The sequence below is a fragment of the Arachis hypogaea genome, chromosome 12, assembly GCF_003086295.3.
Source record: "Arachis hypogaea cultivar Tifrunner chromosome 12, arahy.Tifrunner.gnm2.J5K5, whole genome shotgun sequence".
Classification (NCBI taxonomy): Eukaryota; Viridiplantae; Streptophyta; class Magnoliopsida; order Fabales; family Fabaceae; genus Arachis; species Arachis hypogaea.
This window is the reverse complement of record NC_092047.1, coordinates 10,337,372-10,352,566: the sequence shown is the minus strand read 5'-3', so window position 1 is coordinate 10,352,566 and position 15,195 is coordinate 10,337,372.

The window sequence follows — 15,195 nt, the reverse complement described above, 5'->3', positions numbered from 1 at the left end:
CCCTCAACTTATTGTCATGGTGCAGCAGAATTGCCAGTATTCCGGTCTTCCACAGGAAGAACCTACTGAGTTTCTGGCACAGTTCTTACAAATTGCTGACATAGTACGTGATAAAGAAGTGGATCAGGATGTTTACAGATTATTACTGTTTTCATTTGCTGTAAAAGATCAAGGTAAGAGGTGGTTAAATAACCAACCCACAGCAAGCATAAAAATATGGAGACAGTTAACAGACAAATTCCTGAATCAATTTTACCCTCCAAAAAAGATGACACAGCTAAGGCTGGACATCCAAGGCTTTAAACAAGAGGATCATGAATCCCTTTATAATGCCTGGGAGAGGTACAGAGGGATGCTAAGGAAATGCTCCTCTGAAATGTTTTCAGAGTGGGTACAGTTAGACATCTTCTACTATGGGCTTACAGAAAAAACTCAAATGTCTCTAGATCACTCAGCTGGTGGATCTATACACATGAGGAAGACAATTGAAGAGGCTCAAGAACTCATAGATACAGTTGCTAGAAATCAACATCTGTACTCAAACAGTGAGTCCTCCATAAAAGAAGAGGCTATGGCAGTAACTACTGATCCTAATCCTCAAGAACAGATTATTGAACTTAATCAGCAATTACTCCTTATGACAAAACAATTAGCAGAATTAAAAGAGATGCTCCAAGACACTAAAAATGCTAACAAGAATATAGAAGCACAATTGAATCAGACAAGACAGCAGCTATCTAAACAGATAACAGAAGAATGCCAAGCTGTCCAATTAAGGAGCGGGAAGACATTGAATAAATCAGCTCAAAGTAGCAGAAAGCTAAGAAAGGAACAACTGACAGAGGATGACCAAACCACTACCCAAAATCCCTCTGAGCACAGCAAGAGCCTAGAGAGGAATAATTCTGGCGTTCAAACGCCAGAAAAGGGTGAAAGACTGATGTTAAACGTTCAGTGGATGCCCAATCCTGGCGTTCAAACGCCAATGAGGGATCAGACACCTGCAAGTGCTGATAGTAACCCCTCTAAGAAGGCTTCTCCAACCACTTCTGTAGGGAATAAACCTGCAGCAACTAAGGTTGAAGAATATAAAGCCAAGATGCCTTATCCTCAGAAGCTCCGCCAAGGAGAACAGGATAAACAATTTGCCCGCTTTGCAGACTATCTCAGGACTCTTGAAATAAAGATCCCATTTGTAGAGGCACTTGAGCAAATACCCTCTTATGCTAAGTTCATGAAAGAGATCTTAAGTCATAAGAAGGATTGGAGAGAAACTGAAAAAGTGTTTCTCACTAAAGAATGCAGTGCAGTCATTCTGAAAAGCTTACCAGAGAAGCTTCAAGATCCAGGGAGCTTTATGATACCATGCACAATAGAGGGTGCTTGTACTAAGACAGCTCTATGTGACCTTGGAGCAAGTATCAATCTAATACCTACATCCACCATCAGAAAGCTTGGCTTGACTGAAGAGGTCAAACCAACCCGGATATGTCTTCAACTTGCTGATGGCTCCATTAAATACCCATCAGGCATAATTGAGGACATGATTGTCAAGGTTGGACCATTTGCCTTTCCCACTGACTTTGTAGTGCTGGAAATGGAGGAGCACAAGAGTGCAACTCTAATTCTAGGAAGACCTTTCCTAGCAACTGGACGAACTCTCATTGATGTCCAAAAAGGGGAAGTGACCCTGAGAGTCAATGAGGATGAGTTCAAGTTAAATGTTGTCAAAGCTATGCAGCATTCAGACACGTCAAATGACTGCATTAGTGTTGATATTATTGACTCCCTGGTGGAAGAGGTCAATATGACTGAAAGTATTGAATCAGAGCTAGAGGACATCTTTAAAGATGTTCAGCCTGATCTGGAGGAATCAGAGGAAATAAAAGAACCTCTGAAAATCCCTCAGGAAGAGGAGAAACCTCCTAAACCCGAGCTCAAACCATTACCACCATCCCTGAAATATACATTTCTGGGAAAGGGTGACACTTTTCCAGTGATCATAAGCTCTGCTTTAAATCCACAGGAAGAGAAAGCACTAATTCAAGTGCTAAGGACACACAAGACAGCTCTTAGGTGGTCCATAAGTGACTTTAAGGGCATTAGCCCAGCAAGATGCATGCACAAGATCCTATTGGAGGATGATGCTAAGCCAGTGGTTCAACCACAAAGGCGGCTAAATCCAGCCATGAAGGAAGTGGTGCAGAAAGAGGTCACTAAGTTACTAGAGGCTGGGATTATTTATCCTATTTCTGATAGCCCCTGGGTGAGCCCTGTCCACGTTGTCCCCAAGAAGGGAGGCATGACAGTGGTTCATAATGAAAAGAATGAACTGGTTCCTACAAGAACAGTTACAGGGTGGCATATGTGTATTGACTACAGAAGGCTCAATACAGCCACCCGAAATGATCACTTTCCTTTACCATTCATAGACCAGATGCTAGAGAGACTAGCAGGTCATGAATATTACTGCTTTTTGGATGGCTATTCAGGTTACAACCAAATTGCAGTGGATCCTCATGACCAAGAGAAAATAGCATTCACATGTCCTTCTAGAGTATTTGCCTACAGAAGGATGCCTTTTGGTCTGTGCAATGCACCTGCGACCTTTCACAGATGCATGCTCTCTATTTTCTCTGATATGGTGGAAAATTTTATGGAAATCTTCATGGATGACTTTTCAGTATTTGGAGACTCATTCAGCTCCTGTCTTGACCATTTAGCACTTGTTCTGAAAAGATGTCAAGAGACCAACCTGGTTTTAAACTGGAAAAAATGTCACTTCATGGTGACTGAAGGAATTGTCCTTGGGCATAAAATTTCAAACAAGGGAATAGAGGTGGATCAAGCTAAAGTGGAAGTAATTGAAAAATTACCACCACCTGCCAATGTAAAGGCAATCAGAAGCTTTCTAGGACATGCAGGATTCTATAAGAGGTTCATAAAGGATTTTTTAAAAATTGCAAAACTTCTAAGAAACCTGCTAGCTGCTGACACGCCATTTGTGTTTGACACAGAGTGTCTGCAGGCGTTTGAAACCCTGAAAGCCAAGCTGGTCACAGTACCAGTCATCTCTACACCTGACTGGACATTACCATTTGAATTAATGTGTGATGCCAGTGACCATGCCATTGGTGGAGTGTTGGGACAAAGGCATAACAAGCTTCTGCACGTCATTTACTATGCTAGCCATGTTTTAAATGATGCACAGAAGAATTACACAACCACAGAAAAAGAGTTACTTGCAGTGGTTTATGTCATTGACAAGTTTAGATCCTATTTAGCCATGCTGCTCTTAAATACCTACTCACAAAGCAGGATTCAAAACCCAGGCTCATAAGATGGGTGTTGCTTCTGCAAGAATTTGATATAGAAATAAGAGACAGAAAAGGGACAGAGAACCAGGTAGCTGATCACCTGTCCCGGATAGAACTAGTAGCAGGGGCGTCCCACCCTCCTATTGAGATCTCTGAAACCTTTCCGGATGAGCAACTCTTCGCCATTCAGGAAGTACCATGGTTTGCAGACAGGAAAGGGAAGAAGCATGAAAGGCTTCTCTCAATACAGAGTCAAATAAAACCCCCACATTCAAACTCTAAGTTTGGTGTTGGGAGGCCACCACCAAACTCTAAGTTTGGTGTTAAGAGGCCATCATCATGCTCTGAGTATCTGTGAGGCTCCATGAGAGCCCACTGTCAAGCTACTGACATTAAAGAAGTGCTTGTTGGGAGGCAACTCAATTTTACTTATCTATGTTAATTTCTATTTTCCATTGTTATTTTATGTTTTCTGTAGGTTGATGATCATGTGAAATCATAAAAACAATTGAAAAAGCAAAAAACAAACTGAAAAACAGAATGAAAAATAGCACACCGTGGAGGAGTAGCCTACTGGCGTTTAAACGCCAGTAAAGGCAGCAGAATGGGTGTTAAACGCCCAGTCTGGTACCATTCTAAGCGTTTAATGCCAGAAATGGGCACCAGACTGGCGTTTAACGCCAGAAAAGGGCAAGAAGCTGGCGTTAAACGCCAGAAATGGGCAGCAAAGGGCGTTTTGCAAGCCTAATTGGTGCAGGGATGGGAAATCTTTGACACCTCAGGATCTGTGGACCCCACAGGATCCCCACCAACCTCAACCCACTCTCTCACTTCTTCACACCTTTTCATAATACTCTTCCCCAAATAACCTCCACCAATCACCCCCATTACTCCTCCAAAACCATCATACAAACCACCTACACCCACCCACTCAAATTCAAACCATCACTCCTTCCTTTTCCACATCATAACCACCTAAAACCCCCTTGGCCGAATAATTCACACACCTCCATCTCATCCATCTCATCCATCTCTTCTTCTTCTCCTCCTTTCTTTATTCTTTTGCTCGAGGACGAGCAAACCTTTTAAGTTTGGTATGGAAAAGCTCAGCTTTTTTTTGTTTTTCTATAACCATTTATGGCACCTAAGGCCGGAGAAACCTCTAGAAAGAGGAATGGAAAGGCAATTGCTTCCACCTTCGAGTCATGAGAGATGGAGAGATTCATCTCAAAGGTCCATCAAGACCACTTCTATGAAGTTGTGGCCAAGACTCCTCATTGAAGAGGACAAGCCCATCACTAAGAAAAGGATGGAGCAAACAAGAGAGCCCACTCATGGACCTCAACAAGATCATGAGGAAAATCATCATCATGAAATCCCTGAGATGCCTCAAGGGATGCATTTTTCATCCACAAAACTATTGGGAGCAAATTAACACCTCCCTAAGAGAATTAAGTTCCAACATGGGACAACTAAGGGTGGAGCACCAAGAGCATTCTATCCTCCTCCATGAAATTAGAGAAAACCAAAGAACCATGAGGGAGGAGCAACAAAGGCAAGGAAGAGACATTGAGGAACTCAAGCACTCCATAAGATCTTCAAGAGGAAGAACAGGCCGCCATCACGAAGGTGGACCCGTTCCTTAATTTCCTTGTTCTTTATTTTCTGTTTTTCAAATTTTTATGCTTTATGTTTATGTCTTATTACATGATCATTAGTGTCTAAGTGTCTATGCCTTAAAGCTATGAAAATGAATCCATCACCTTTCTTAAATGAAAAATATTTTTAATTGAAAAAGAAAAAAAAAGTGCATGAATTTCGAATTTTAAAACAGTTTAGTTATTTTGATGTGGTGGCAATACTATTTTTTTCTGAATGAATGCTTGAACAGTGCATATTTTTGAACTTGATTGTTTATGAATGTTAAAATTGTTGGCTCTTGAAAGAATGAAAGAAAAAGGAGAAATGTTATTTGATAATCTGAAAAATCATAAAATTGATTCTTGAAGCAAGAAAAAGCAGTGAATAGAAGGCTTGCAAAAAAAAAAAAAAAAGAGAGAGAAAGAGAAAAGCAAGCAGAAAAAGCCAATACCCCTTTAAACCAAAAGGCAAGGGTGATAAAAAGGATCTAAGGCTTTGAGCATCAGTGGATAGGAGGGCCCACAGGAATAAAATCCTGGCCTAAGCGGCTAAACCAAGTTGTCCCTAACCATGTGCTTGTGGCGTGAAGGTGTCAAGTGAAAACTTGAGACTGAGCGGTTAAAGTCGAGGTCCATAGCAAAAAGAAGAGTGTGCTTAAGAACCCTGGACACCTCTAATTGGGGACTCTAGCAAAGCTGAGTCACAATCTAAAAAGGTTCACCCAGTTATGTGTCTGTGGCATTTATGTATCCGGTGGTAATACTGGAAAACAAAGTGCTTAAGGCCACAGCCAAGACTCATAAAGTAGCTGTGTTCAAGAATCAACATACTTAACTAGGAAAATCAATAACACTATCTGGATTCTGAGTTTCTATAGAAGCCAATCATTCTGAACTTCAAAGGACAAAGTGAGATGCCAAAACTGTTCAGAGGCAAAAAGCTAAAAGCCCCGCTCATCTAATTAATACTGATCTTCATAGATGTTTTGGAATTCATTGTATATTCTCTTCTTTTTATCCTATTTGATTTTTAGTTTCTTGGGGACAAGTAACAATTTAAGTTTGGTGTTGTGATGAGCGGATAATTTATACGCTTTTTTGCATTGTTTTTAGTATGTTTTTAGTACATTTTAGTTAGTGTTTATTATGTTTTTATTAGTTTTTAAATAAAAATCACTTTTATGGGATTTACTATGAGTTTGTGTGTTTTTCTGTGATTTCAGGTATTTTCTGGCTGAAATTGAGGGACCTGAGCAAAAATCTGATTCAGAGGCTGAAAAAGGACTGCAGATGCTGTTGGATTCTGACCTCCCTGCACTTGAAGTGGATTTTCTGGAGCTACAGAAGTCCAATTGGTGCGCTTTTAATTGCGTTGGAAAGTAGACATCCTGGGCTTTCCAGAAATATATAATAGTCCATAATTTGCCCGAGATTTGATGGCCTAAACAGGCATTCCAAGTCAGCTCAAGAATTCTGGCGTTTAACTCCAGAACTGGCACAAAAGCTGGAGTTAAACGCCCAAACTGGCATAAAAGCTGGCGTTTAACTCCAAGAAATGTCTCTACACATGAAAGCTTCAATGCTCAGCCCAAGCACACACCAAGTAGGCCCCAGAAGAGGAATTTTACAATAAACACCCTAGCTTACTCATTTTCTGTAACCCTAGGTCACTAGTTTACTATAAATACTACTTTCAGTGATTCATATTGTACCTCATGACACTTTACACGTTTCATATTGTATTCTCTACGGCATGAGTCTCTAAATCCCATTGTTGGGGGTGAGGAGCTCTGCTGTTCTTCATGAATTAATGCAATTACTACTGTTTTCCATTCTATCACGCTTGCTTCTATTCTAAGATATTCATTCGCACTTCAACCTGATGAATGTGATGATCCGTGACACTCATCATCATTCTCACCTATGAACGCGTACCTGACAACCACCTCCGTTCTACCTTAGATTGAATGCATATCTCTTAGCCTCATGATTCAGATCAGAGTCTTCGTGGTATAAGCTAGAATTATTGGCGGCCATTCCTGAGATCCGGAACGTCTAAACCTTGTCTGTGGTATTCTGAGTAGGATCTGGGAAGGGATGACTGTGACGAGCTTCAAACTCGCGAGTGTTGGGCGTAGTGACAGACGCAAAAGGATCAATGGATCCTATTCCGACATGATCGAGAACCGACAGATGATTAGCCGTGCGGTGACAGTGCATTTGGAACATTTTCACTGAGAGGACGGGAAGTAGCCATTGACAATGGTGATGCCCAACATAAAGCTTGCCATGAAAGGAGCCTTGCGTGCATGAAGAAGAAGATAGTAGGAAAGCAGAGATTCAGAAGACAAAGCATCTCCAAAGCCTCAACCTGTTCTTCATTGCTGCATAACAAGTATTTATTTCATGTTCTTTTACTTTTTACAATTAAATCTGAGAATTGTTGATATCTTAGATGTGTCCATGGATCGGATCGTATCATACTGCACCTTCTTCTTAACCTTCTTATGATTATCCTTCATCCTATGTCTCTTTGTGACTTTCTTTTTGGGGGTTATCACTTTCTTCCTGGGCTATCTTTTTCTCTTGCCACCAGCAGCCCCGCTATTGCTGTCAGAATCACTTCCATCACTCTCAAACCCAGCTGGTGGAGGTTTATACAATACATCCTCGGTGCTCTCGTACCCATCATCCGATGAAGAGGATGTCTTCAATTCCTCTAGAATTTCATCCACATCCACATCCACTTCATCATCACCATTCCTACCAGCATCATCTACTACCTCCGGAGCATCAACGGGGTGGTCAAAGTAAATGTGAAACTCAAGAGAATGTTGGTCCTTCAGTAAGTTTTCTCGCATTGCATTGATCCATGTGTCCCCGGTTAACTCGTTCAGACCAGACTCAAGATTGCCACTTCTTCGATCATACCAGTATACTGTCTTGTATGATTGGTATCCCAAACCCTTAAATAAGGTTACAAGGTCCCCGAAGTTCACAAAATCTACGTCCATCTCCGGAAACCTCTCCTCCTTACCATTTTGATATACAAGGACACCATCACTACCTCTCACGAAGTTGCCTCTGTGGTGAAAAACTGGCACTACAAAAACATCCACCATCTGAAATTTACCAAGAAACAATTTTGTGTTAGTATTGGGACACATTGAAAATTTATTTCAGAACCCCCCTAAACCCTAACACAATGCTTCCTACTACTACTTCTACAGACCATGCTCTAAAAACCATTTTTAGCCCTCATTACACCACTGTTACACAGTCTCAACATGCATCCATGATGACTTCACCCTTATGACAAACATGAACTACAAAAACTTCAGGGGTAAGGAAGGCGATCTTACCTTGACAGGAAGACGGCAGTGCTGACCTCGCCAGTAACCTTCTTTCCTACTACCAACAGCAACTCCACTGCACGCCGATTGCTCTTCCACATAGTGCAGTTTTTGGAGGGAGAAACAGGGGGGAAACTTTGATCGTTTTGGTGTTATGGGTGTTGCATATGTGAGTTAAGGTAAGTTTCGAAAGGTTGGGGAAAAACGGCAGCGTTTTTGAGTCTATGGACTAATTTGTCCTCTTTTTAAAAGCACATCCGACGTGGCAGCCCGTTAAGGCCAACTCAGCGCCACGGGGGCCACGTCACCGTTTTTCGTCAAGACAAACGGAGACACTCAAACGAAGGGGGTAAAAATGTCCACTTTTTAACGGGGTCAGGGACATTTAAGTATTTCCTAATCCTCGGGGACGAAAATGTCCGCGGTAAAAAAGGTCAGGAACGAAATTGTCCTTTACTCAAAATTATATTTAGAGATAAAGGAACAAATTGTGATTTTTTACTATTGTTATACCTATATATATAGCATGAGTTTTTAAAGTTAAATTTTATCTTATTTTAAATTTAAATCTTATCTTATCAAAAGTTATATTTTTGACAGTAATAGAGTACTTCTAATTTATAAGATAATTTAACATATGACGAAAATTCATATGTAGTTTTTTTTTTTAAAGTTGATAATTAAAAATTATTAAATAATAATTTAGTAAAAAAATTTAAATCATCAAACGATTTTAAATTAATAATTTCACATAAAGATAATTACATATAAATTTTATCTTAATATATTTAACTAAACTAGTTAATACACGAATTTAATTTTAATATATTGTTATCAAATCACGTAATGTTACATATTCAACTAAACCAATTAATATGCAAATTTTTTAATTTTTTTGCGCCACTTGATTTTACCGACGGTGACGTCATTGGTAAAATAAATTTAACTATTTTGTCCACGCATTAATTTACCAACAACTTTGAGCATCCGTAATCTTTTTATTTTACCAATACTTCGGGGTCATCGCTAATATTTGTCGAGAATAACCAACGCCTAACTTAACCGTAAAATTGATTGGCGACGCCTTTGCCGTCGGTAATACCGTTGATAAAGCTAACGCTTTTTGTAATGAATATCACGTTAGATAAATAATTATTCAATCCCGCTACGTTATCAACAATATTTCTGACAACTTCTGCCAACTCTTATTTATAACTGTATTTAATGAAAGTGTCTTTGTGAATGTGTCTAACAAAAATATCTTTTTTAAAACTGTGTTTAATAAAAGTATCTTTATAAATATATTTTTTGGATGTATCTCTTTATATATGTGTTTAAAATATAATAATTAATTATTGTTGGTAATAAGTTGACAGATAATATGTTGGTACCATATACTTTTCCATAATTATTTTTTACATTGATAGTGTAAATGACTATTAAAAAAATCGATATAATTTAATAACTATATAAAATATTTTATTCTATTAACGCATTAAATTTTAACTCTTAATATATATCCACCTCTTCATTTTAAGATAATTACTATGATCTCTAAAAAATGGTATTTAATTTACCAAAAATATCAAAAATTAATATTTAACTAGTATTTTTACCCGTAATAACATTACGGGAATATAATTTTTTTAAAATTATGATCCACTTTGTTCTGACAATATAGATTATGCATGATATAAAAAATTTATAAAATTAAACTATTTTTACAAAACATAAGTCTCTGGCTAAGAAGACCAAAGTATTTATAGATAAAAAATTAAATAATAAAATTTTTAGTTAGTTATTATTTTTATATAAAAAAGTCTAATTTTTTATTAATAATTAAATTTAACATTCGTTATCTAAAATTTAAAACAATGTAACGTGTATACTTTTACATTTAATTAGGTGTTAACTATTAAGTCTGTTGCACAAATAGAAAAAATTAATTTTTATAGTTGCTATCTAAAGATAAGATTTTTTCTCTCTATGTATATAAAAATATAATTATTAACATAAAAAAATTATATTGATAATTATAAAATTAATTCAAAATTATTTTTTTTAAAACAATTGAATCTTGATTCTAACTTTTAATTATAACATTAGTATTCTCTCAAATTTATGTGTAATAAATATTTGAAAGAAGAGAAATAGAAATATAGATTAGAATGATAAGCGGTGAGAATTTAAAACTAAATAAAAAACTAAAAAATTATAATAATAATAATAATAATAATAATAATAATAATAATAATAATAATTTATTTAAATTATATTATTTTGCTAATTTTGTTTTTTGTAGAAGAGAAAGATAGAAAAAATAGAGAATGAGAGAAGAGAGAGAGAAAGATAAAGATGCAGAATGAGAGTTTGTTAATTTTGGAAGAAAAAATTTTATTTTAATTGTAAAAAAATATCCGATGACATATTTTGATTTGTCAAATTACTAATATAAAATATAAATTATATATATAAAGTAAAAATAGTAGAGAGAAATAGAAAAATGGAGAGAAGTAGATGAGAGAATTTAGGAAGGGAGTTTATTAATTTTGAAAAAAAAAATATTTTCTCTCAATTTTAATAAGAGAGTGTTATATGATACATTTTATTATTAAATTAAATAATAATATATGATACATAATATAGGTATATTTTAATTTCAATTTTAATATTTTAATTTTAATTTTAATACAATTAAAGAATGTCATGTACATTTTGATTGTTAAATTAGTAATTAGTCATTGATATTGATAATGATATATAAAATAGATAGAGTAGTTGAAGGAATGAGAGAAATAGAAAAAAGAAGAGGGGGGATAACTCTTTAATTTTAGGGAAAAATATTTGATTCCAATTACAATGAGAAAGTAAAATATGGCACATTTTAGTTGTAAAATTAGTAAGGATGAGAGGAGAATTTCTTAATTTTGGAAGAAAAAATCTGATTCCAATTGCAATGAGAAAGTGACATGTAGCACATTTTGATTGTAAAATTAGAGATATATAATTAATATAATAAATTAAAAAAATAAAAATAAATAATTTTTAAATATTTAAAATTTATCATAAAAATTAAATTAGACAAAATTAGATGCCAAATAATAAAAAAAATAAAATTCACCTAATTTTAATATCTGCATGTCTTATACTAATATAAACATAAATAAGAAAACAAAAATTCAGAAATTATTTTTGTTATGGGAAAGAAGTTGGTGTTTTGGGAGGATATTGGAGGGTGGGGTGATTTACCGGACGGTGGAGCTGTCGGTCAACACGCAGGGGCGTGGTGACGCGGTGAGCATACAGGTTCTGGCACCACGCAGGAGCGTGGTGGAGCTGGCGTCGCGGAGTTCCGATGTTCCTGCACCACGGGGGGCGTGTTGCAGCTGCTGCCATGCAGGGAACAGGTCTCACCCCGATAAACAGCAAGCGTGGCCTCTTCGTTGCTCTATATAAATAGCCTCCTCCTCCAACTGCAATATAAAAAGAAAGTGTGTTAGTGAGAGGGCAGAAAAGCATTAGGGGAAGGGGGGTTGCAAACTCATATCAGAGGGGAAGGGTGTTGCTGCTCCACAAGGAGAAATGGTGGAAAAATAGACAGTAAAAAAAATATTATTTTGTATTTATTTTAAAGAATGGTTCGTAATTATAATGCTCCGGAAGAACATATTATAAATTATTTGGATCATCCAATTTATGTAAGTTGGTAAATTATATTTTTATTATGTATTTTAATTTCTGTTATTTAATATGTTAAAATATAAATTTTTTGTTAATTTTAAATTAATTTTTTGTTATAAAAATACTAAAATAAAATATATATTATACTATACGACATACTAAAAATTTTTTAAAAAATATATTTCTCTACAATAAAAATATAAAAATAATACTATAGTAAATAAAAAATATATATTCTGTAAATAAATATGTATGTTGAACATATTCAAAAGTTTAATATATAAATGTTAAAGTAATAAATAAATATTAGAAAAATATATATACGTTGTTATTAATAATATTAGAGAAATATATGTTGATGCACGAAAAAAATTATTTTAACTATGGTAATGCACTGCATGTTAATGATTCTAACAAATAAAATATTAAAATAAATAAATATGTAAATACTATTATTAATTGAAGTGATCACATACATTTTATAAATAGATAAGCTAATATTTGTTTATTAATAAATGAATATTTATAACTAATATAATAAATATATTTTTGTTGATGCAGCCTAACAGAAATTTGTTGGTGCGTAAACTGGATCCGCCACAGAGTTGGAACCTGAGGGTCGAAAACTACTTACGCGCCACGGCATTCTACCACGTATCTAGGATTGGGATGATAAGAGGATTTCACCCGCTGTTAGCTGCTCTGGTTGAAAGGTAGAGGCCGGAGACTCACACTTTTGTGTTGCCGGTGGTGAGGTTACAGTGACATTGGAAGATGTCGCACATATATTTGGCTTACCAATTGATAGAGAGCCTGTGAGTGGATGGACTGACAGTAGTAGTAATTTTGTTCAGAGTCAGAGCATGGCAATCTAAACTAGGGACGGAGCGAAATCCACCTGATAGGTATACTCCGTCGCGGCCAGGTCAGGGCATGATGGGTAAGGCACTGAGCTGGATGGGTCGTCGGAAGTGAGCATCGGGTTGGGTTTTTTAGATTTCATCCTAGGGTTTAATGTAATTTGTATTTAATGTTCTGTATGTTGGCCGATGTTATTCGTAGTTAAAAATTTGTATATTTGCTTCAGTAAGGCAGTAAATGTTAACATTATCATGGTCTTAAACGTCAATGGATAATCTCAAATTTAAAAATACAAACACGACTAAGACAAAAAAGAAAATCTATTATAAAAATACAAATTCAAAAATACAAACACAATGAAAATAAAAGTCATTCCCCCCCCACCACTCGGTCCAGCACGCTGAGAACATCGACTCCGACTATGTCCCTGAGCACCACAGAGACGGCATATCTGAGGACCACGCATGTCGCGTGAGTCCATTTCGTTCAAGTATCTGGTCAATTTTGGGCGACCTTTCGACATTCGCCTCAAGGCGGGATTAGCGACCAATGTGGATCCCTCATACGCAAGCCATGTCTCGGCATCACCTAACGGTGAGAACTCGAATCTATATACCTTATGGACATCTGTCATCTTGTACATGTCATGCACATACACCTGCCAATCGATTCGCTGGTTAGCACAACAAGCAATAACATGGCGACATGATATTCGTTCCACCTGAAAGTGCCCACAGTCACACGTACGTCGTGCAAGATCAACGACTAACACCTTTCCGCTAGTCATTTCGCGCACCTCAAATACTTCATTCCATCTGTCAAAATGGTGCACAACTATATTCCCAGCCTGTTGCATACTTGCCTCTATCCGCTGTTGTGCGAATACGGAATAAGTAAACCCAGCACGTTTGCGTTTGTGAGTCTCAGCACTCTTTCGCTTAAAAAGTTCATTTAATCGATAATATGTTGCTCGGACTAGTGCCAACAAAGATAGATTACGGACACCCTTCAACATTGAGTTAATGCACTCGACAAGGTTCGTCGTCATATGGCCCCATCGATGTCCCTCGTCGAATGCCAATACCCAATGTCTAAGTCCAATGGCATCGCCACCTGGCATATGCCTCGCCTCGCTCTTCCAACCTCTTATAGTTGATGTTATACTCCTCCACCGTTCTTGAATACCCAATGTTGACCACAAGCTTTTGCAAGTGAGGGACTTTGAATGCTCGTAGGAAGTTGCTGCCGATGTGCCTTATACAAAACATCCACCATGTTCTTGGAGGTTGCCAGTCACCTCCGGAACGATTTATTGCTACCCAAATTGACTCATGCCGGTCCGAGATCATACCCAAACCATCTTTTCTGACAACATGCATTCGCAGATTCTTGAGAAAGAAGTGCCACGCATCAACTGTCTCCCTTTCCACCAAGGCAAAAGCGATAGGCACAATGTTCTGGTTCCCATCATGTGCAACAGCGACCAGAAGTGTACCTTTGTACTTTTCATATAGGTGTGTTCCGTCAACCTGAACTAGGGGCTTGCAATGCCTAAATGTCCTAACGCATGGATTGAAACTCCAAAATACGCGATGAAGTATTTTTACCCCTTGCGCCTCTTCATTTTCCATTGTACAGTGGGCGTGTTTCTATCTGGACAACTGACCCAGGCATCTTCTAAACCATAACCGAGAGCCACCACGGCAAGGCTTGGAAACTCTCCTCCCAATCACCAAAAACTTTCGCTATGGACTTCTGCTTTGCCAACCAAGCCTTTCAGTAACTGATGGTATAGTTAAACCTTGACTGAACTTCGGCTATTATAGATTTCACATTGATGGACGGGTCAGTCTCGACCAATAGCCTTATAGCCTCAGCAACTGTATCCGAGTCTAATTTGGAATGATCCTGTGAAATCACTCCCATTGTGCACGTGTGCCTACCGTTGTATCTGCGTATCTCCCAACAACCTTTTTTCCGTATCAAGTTGGCTCGGATAAGTTAGTCGCACCCACGCCCATACATCTTGCATTTTGCATAGAACGTTTGTGGCTCAGACTCATACACGTCGTAGTCAACTCCTCTAGCGATAGTGTAACTTCTAATTGCTGCCACGACCGACTTTTTAGAACTGTATTCCATTTCAATCCAGAACTCTCCGTCTTCGGGATCAGCAATGCCTACAGAAAGTGCCCATCATCGTTTATTAATCAATCCAAAGTATAGATTAAAGAAAACATATTATTCGGTCATCACGTACCTATGTTTGAATATTCCGAAAAATGCGGTGCATGCATGGCGTCGAGATCCAACTCACGCATAAAAGGTGGCACGTTCATCGGT